Source organism: Nothoprocta perdicaria, unplaced genomic scaffold (assembly GCF_003342845.1).
Source record: "Nothoprocta perdicaria isolate Ctin4 unplaced genomic scaffold, notPer1 scaffold_17, whole genome shotgun sequence".
NCBI lineage: Eukaryota > Metazoa > Chordata > Aves > Tinamiformes > Tinamidae > Nothoprocta > Nothoprocta perdicaria.
This window is the reverse complement of record NW_020454871.1, coordinates 4,807,354-4,813,037: the sequence shown is the minus strand read 5'-3', so window position 1 is coordinate 4,813,037 and position 5,684 is coordinate 4,807,354. Positions and strand designations below refer to the sequence as shown.

The following is a 5,684-nucleotide window of genomic DNA, read 5'->3' as shown; positions in this document are numbered from 1 at the left end:
ATTGATGGGATAATTTCCATAGCTGTTACCACAATGATGTGCTGGTGGYGAAATTCGGCTGCATTGTATTTGATCAGTAATTGATGAAATGTTTTCCTAGGGTTAAAAGYAGCGTCGGCAACAGCTCTGTGTAGAAGTATACAAGGTGTTTAGATACATTTTCATGTATTCAGTTGCTTTATGCTACCCGAGTGCTTTGATGGTGTGGAGAAAGCTAACGGGATTTGTCTGAGTGCTAAAAGACAAACTGAAAAGACTTTCACCTTCTAGGACCCAAGTTCAGCCTTGCACCACTGCTATTARCTGTTGATGACCCAAGCAGCATTTAAAACAACACCGTGTTGATAATTAATGATTTCCCAGTCTGGGGAACAGAGCAATAAATAACCAAGGCTCAGGGAAAAAAAGACACAAATATAAGAGCAATTAGTAAAGAAAACACGAGTGGTAAAAGAGTGAAAGCTTTTCCTTAGTTTCTTTCTTGTTGCGTTTGCCCAGGTTGCAGCAGTGGAAAGGTCTCGTCCCATGAGGAGTCTCCCTGGACTGTTCTTCAGCGGCTCCCTTTCCACCCCGCTCCGCTCTCATCCGCTCAGGGAATGATGTTCCTCCTGGATAATCCCCACCACAGCCGTGCACACCTGGCTCCAGCAGAAGAAAGGTAGGAAGGAGGGGGGAAAACACGGTGCATCCGTCTTGGGCCCATTGCAACGCCTGGAGCTGAGGGGAGCTGCTGCTCGGAAGCGCTCGTGTGCACTCCGCTTGCCCGTGGAGCGAGCGGCCCACAGAAGTTGTGTGTGCAGTAAGGGAAGCTGAGCCCAATCTGCATAGCGAGCCCTTGGGACCGGCTCGTTAGCACCCATGGCCCTAATGATGGCCCCACGCCGGGCACCCCCCCCCCCGCAGCATCCCGGCGGCCCTTCCGTAGCCTGCGCGGCTGCCGCAGCGCTTCCACGCGGAGCATCGGGAGCAGCTCTCGCCTGCCATTACACCATGTAAATCAATAACGTGAAACTGGAGCYGTTAACACGACGCCCGGCTTGGCCTATTCTTACAAAGCCCGGCTTGTTCCGCAGGAAAGCAATTTTATGCTCCGCTGGAGCAYGGCGTGCGTAGCCTTCAACTAGCGGCAAATGCCAGATACTGCAAAATGTTACTGCTACGTGAGCAACGCCCTGCGTTCATTTATACGGGTCCAGAAAAAGGCTAATTCCAGCAAGGGCCAGGGTGCAAGACCAGCGCAGAGTCCYTCTGCGAGGAATCATCTCTTTCTGGGCACTTATTCTTTTGGTTCCAAGTCACATGGAAATAGTAGCATGAACCCTCCCAAACTGTTGTTATCAGTAAGGGCTTCAGTGGCTGCTCCAGCTCCTTGTTGAGCCCATAGAGACTGAGTTGTTGTAGCTGGGGATGCCAAGAAATGGGATGCTCTGATGGAAGAGCTGCTCACTCTGTTTGGATAGTTGGAGGGAAGGAAGATGCTCCCGACCCTCTCTTTTAAAGCAGTTGTTGTTCAGAGTCTGTTTCTGAGCATGGCAGGATGGTGTGCCCTGTCTGGTAGGACTCGGGAAGAACCAAGGGCAAGTAGAGCATGCGGTCAAGGTGGGAATGCCGCAATTCCCGAGTTCGTCCACTGGCGTAGCGGCATGTGAGGGGTGCTGCCACTTTTTCCACGGGAGCAGTCCTGAAACACGGAGCCTGTAAAGTGCCGAGGTCCGAGCTGCACTATTGATTTTCCCTTCATGGCTGGATGGAGCCAGCGCGTTGGCGGAGCAGGGTGAGGGYGGCGCTCCCTTCCCTGTGCTCCGGGCAGAGCCTTCCGAGCTCGGGAGCACTGGAGATGCCAGAGGGCCTAGCGGGAACCAGCTGCCGGTGGGAAAGGGGGCRAGGAGGTGCTCCGGTTTGCTTATTTGCCCTCGTGTTGACAGTGCTGTGTTTCGAGGATGTCCGAGCAAGGTGGATTGAAGCCCACTTTTCCGGGTATTTCACGCTTGTGTTTTTATTGGTGAGAAAAGCAGTAGGTTCTGCGTTCAGGTCTAACAGGGTTCATGTCTTGCCAGGTGGCTGTGGTCCAGGTCTGCTGAGAAGCAGCAGCTTGGGAGCCCTGAGAGAGGCATTTTCCTTGGTGTTCTCTTTTGGACAATTTCTAGGTCTTGAATGTGTCCTTTATGTGGACAATGTCATGAAGCACGAGTCTCTGGTACGCTCAGTATCAGCTTCTCAATAGGAAGCAGGAACATTTTGTCTTGGAAATAGTCATGCAAAATGTCTACAATCAGTTAAAATATAYCTGCTTTTTGCTCCCTGCCCCGCTCCCTTTGCACTTAGCATTTGCTAGGAATAAGGTGCCCTTTGCACGAGGCTGCTCTGTCCCCACGTGAGCAGCACGTCCCGCTGCCATCGCTCTCGTGTGTGGGCACGGGCAGTGACACAGACAACGCCTCTGTCACCGGCCTCGGCTCCACGAGCAGCAGGAAACCCACCTCCCCATGGGCATCCCGCTCGCCCGCGGGCTCCCGTCCCCAAGGAAGGAGGGGAAGGGGTCTCGTCAGCTTTATTACCTCTGTTATTCAGCCTAGATTAATTTTGATTTTTTTTTTTCCTACAACTCCTTTGTTGTGTTTATTCCCATGGATTTCTGTCACCCCCTCCCCTCTGTACTTCAAGTCAAACACTCACTCCTGACAGAAGATTTTCAGACACATTGAAGAAAATGCAATTTCTAAGATTTGCTTAAAAGTCCCCCCTGCTTTGTATGTTTTTTTCTCCAAATTAGCGCACCTACAAGGTAAAGCTACAGTGTCTGACAGTAATATGTATTTTATTATAACTTACTGCCACAAGCCATTTCCACCATTGCATTTCCCTCTCTCCCGCTTCTGACTAGAATGTGAGATTTGCAAGGAACTGCCATTGGTGCCGAATCCTTGTGTCGGGATCTGGGATGCCCTGAATGARACTTTTGGGAGCTGAAAGAAACACAAGGAAGAAATCCAGAATATCCTAGAAAAAATCCCCCAAAGGCACAGACAAATATTTTCAAACGTGAAAGATGTTCAGCCATGCTGGCAATTCTCTTTAAATACGTTATTGCCATAGACAGCTAGACAGACACTTATATATTGTTGACACTAACATGTAGCTTCTGCTGTCACCCACCCCTGGAATGCATGGATGGAAAGAGGAGGCTTCTGTCCTGACTTTGGGGACTTTCATATATTAGACAATGCTAAAAGAATTTTTAATTGGACTCATTTTACTGTTTTTTAATCAGAAATGAGACAATGCACATGAACCCCTGTGGTTACTGTAGTCTCAATCAGCTGCCAAATAACATTGTAGAAGTTGTGATTGGATTAATGAAAAGCATGCAGCAAAATTATGATTGTGGGGGAATTATCCAACTGGGGGCTTTAATTTAAACTGGGGGACAAAATTAGTCTTAAATTAAACAACTAATTGTCTAGATTTTGCTCAGTTGATAAATGTACGAGGGAGGAGGTGAGAGTTTGGGCCAGGGATAATCAAGGACTTCCCTGAGCGTCTCCGGGACCTCCTGGCCTTCAGCTGGATGATCCAGCACCTCGATGRGCTCCAACCAGTTCAAGCAACAGTTTCCATCAGCTTCTTCCCTTTTCTGCCTGCAATTTGGGGGGTTTACCAGGAATACGAGTGTCAGCAAAAACTATTGATGAGCAGATGAAATCCCCACTTCCTAGGGGGCACTGGGCAAGACTCTAAGGACTTTTCCCTCTATTTCTAAGGCCCTGTTAGATTCCTCCCTTAGCAACCCAACCAGGCCCAATGTTTTGCCAACATGTTAGACTGGGTTGCATTTATCAGCCATCTGAGCAAAAAAAGGCTCCGTTTCCTTCAGAAACATCCCCTCTTTTAAGAAAACACTTCTGTTGCTTGCATCTCTCCCTGGCACTCAAGTGGTAAATCCCAGGCAAATAAATCTTTATTTAGAGCAATAAATTCCCTGCCTTTCCTCTGCGGCTTTATTTTCTCATTTAGTGACCTCTTGTTCTGCATGTCTTTGACACTTCTCCGATGTGCATTAAGCAAATATGCAATCATCCTTTCATTCTCTATCTTTGCTTTCATTATGATTTTTTACAGTTCATTACATTTCCCTCTATAATTGCAACTCTTTGTTGTACCAAAGTTTTATGGCTCTTTCCTCTCTTCTCTCCCTTCTTGTGTTTCTTTGTTATTCACGTTAGCTTTTCTTGACACTGTGTTTCTAGTACATTTTCTAGATGTCAAGCAAACTCTTAGGCCTAAACTCATTTATCTTTGAACACTTTCCATTTCCACTTCAGTGCTCTACCCCAATGAATTCCATCCAGAACTTCCTTTTCTTCTAAAATTGGCTGTGCTGCTTTTATTCAGCGTTCTTCCCTTTTTAGGCCTAATTATAAATCTGATTGTTAGTTCCTGAATGCTTCCACGAGCTCCATTCATTTCCGAGCGCGCCGCTGCCATAACTGCCGGGGGAAGTTGCGTGACTGCCCTTTCAAAATCCTAATATGATCTATATGAGAAAGGGAGGTGTTATTTCTAACTTAAATTAAGCCATTGCGCAAGATCAGGCTGTTAGTCCCTCCAGGCTTTTCTCCCGGTGCCACATTTGTCAGCCCTAGAAAGTTTTGAGGAAAATGAGGAAATTCTTCGGTGGAATGAGGAAACTCTTTGGTGGAATAAGAATTTATTTGGCCGCTTTCTGTCCCCTGCCAGCTGGGAGCTTCTGGGAGAGCCGGTCGGCAACTGGACCAGTTCCTGATGGAGTCAAGTGCGGAGTTTGTTGATGTCTGACTGTCCTGCAAAGCCACCTCAACGTGGCAAGAAGCTGATTTGCACCAGCAAACACTTCACGTGTCTCTTTCCTTAGGATTTGTTTCTCACTGCTTGAATAGGTTAATTTTTAGCTGAAAAACGTAGCTCTTGCTAACTTAATTTTGAGAACCTCTGGGGTAAGACCCTCCATAGGAACCTGGTTGGCCCAGCAGCAAGAGGCTTGGGGATGCATCTTGGGGCAAATTCCCAAGATTGATTTCTCTTACAAATCCCGTCCTCATGTGGTTTTGGCTGAGCACAGATGTCTTGTAATAGGCGTCTGATACCAGCCTGGATGGGTCCCGGGCATTAAGAGCAGCTAAATGAGATAACGGGCTTGAAACTTGCTCTCCAGACACATTGGTCAGTGTTTGCTTTTAGGTATATTTAGAAAAGAGAGAGTAACGTGATGAGAGCTCATCCCTCGCTCCGAGTAGAGCAGAATGCCTGTGACTTTACAGACCCGATGGCTCCGTCATGCAGAGGCCGGCGCTGGGACTGCTCTGCTCCCTGGCATTGCTTTCTCTCGMAAGCCCAGGAAAAATCCCCTGCTGTTTCCAGGCCAGACTCGCGCTGACCTTTTGGGCTAGAGCGCAGGCAGTGTCAGCAAGCACTGCACTATGTGCAGTGACAGTCCTGCAGGAAGGAAGCCAGGAGATGGGCCCTGCAATGAGTATGTGGCTCTGGTTGTGTCTCGTGCCTCGGGCACGTCACTGAGCAGCAGTGATTCCCTAGCCCTGCCGTGGGCTCCCTGGGGGGACTGGGTGGATAAATCCTTCCGCTCCACTTCTACCTGTAGAGCTGATGCTGTCGCTGCACAGGGTGCGTGGTGAYGTTGCTGAAGAAGG

General features: G+C 48.5%; 1 long non-coding RNA gene across 1 annotated transcript; it reads left to right on the top strand.

The window, feature by feature from the left end:
* The first annotated feature begins 505 nt into the window (after positions 1-505).
* On the top strand, positions 506-5,122 carry LOC112944466. Its single transcript, XR_003248771.1, has 2 exons — positions 506-658; positions 4,738-5,122. It is a non-coding gene; the product is annotated as an uncharacterized LOC112944466 (long non-coding RNA).
* Positions 5,123-5,684: the final 562 nt, after the last annotated feature.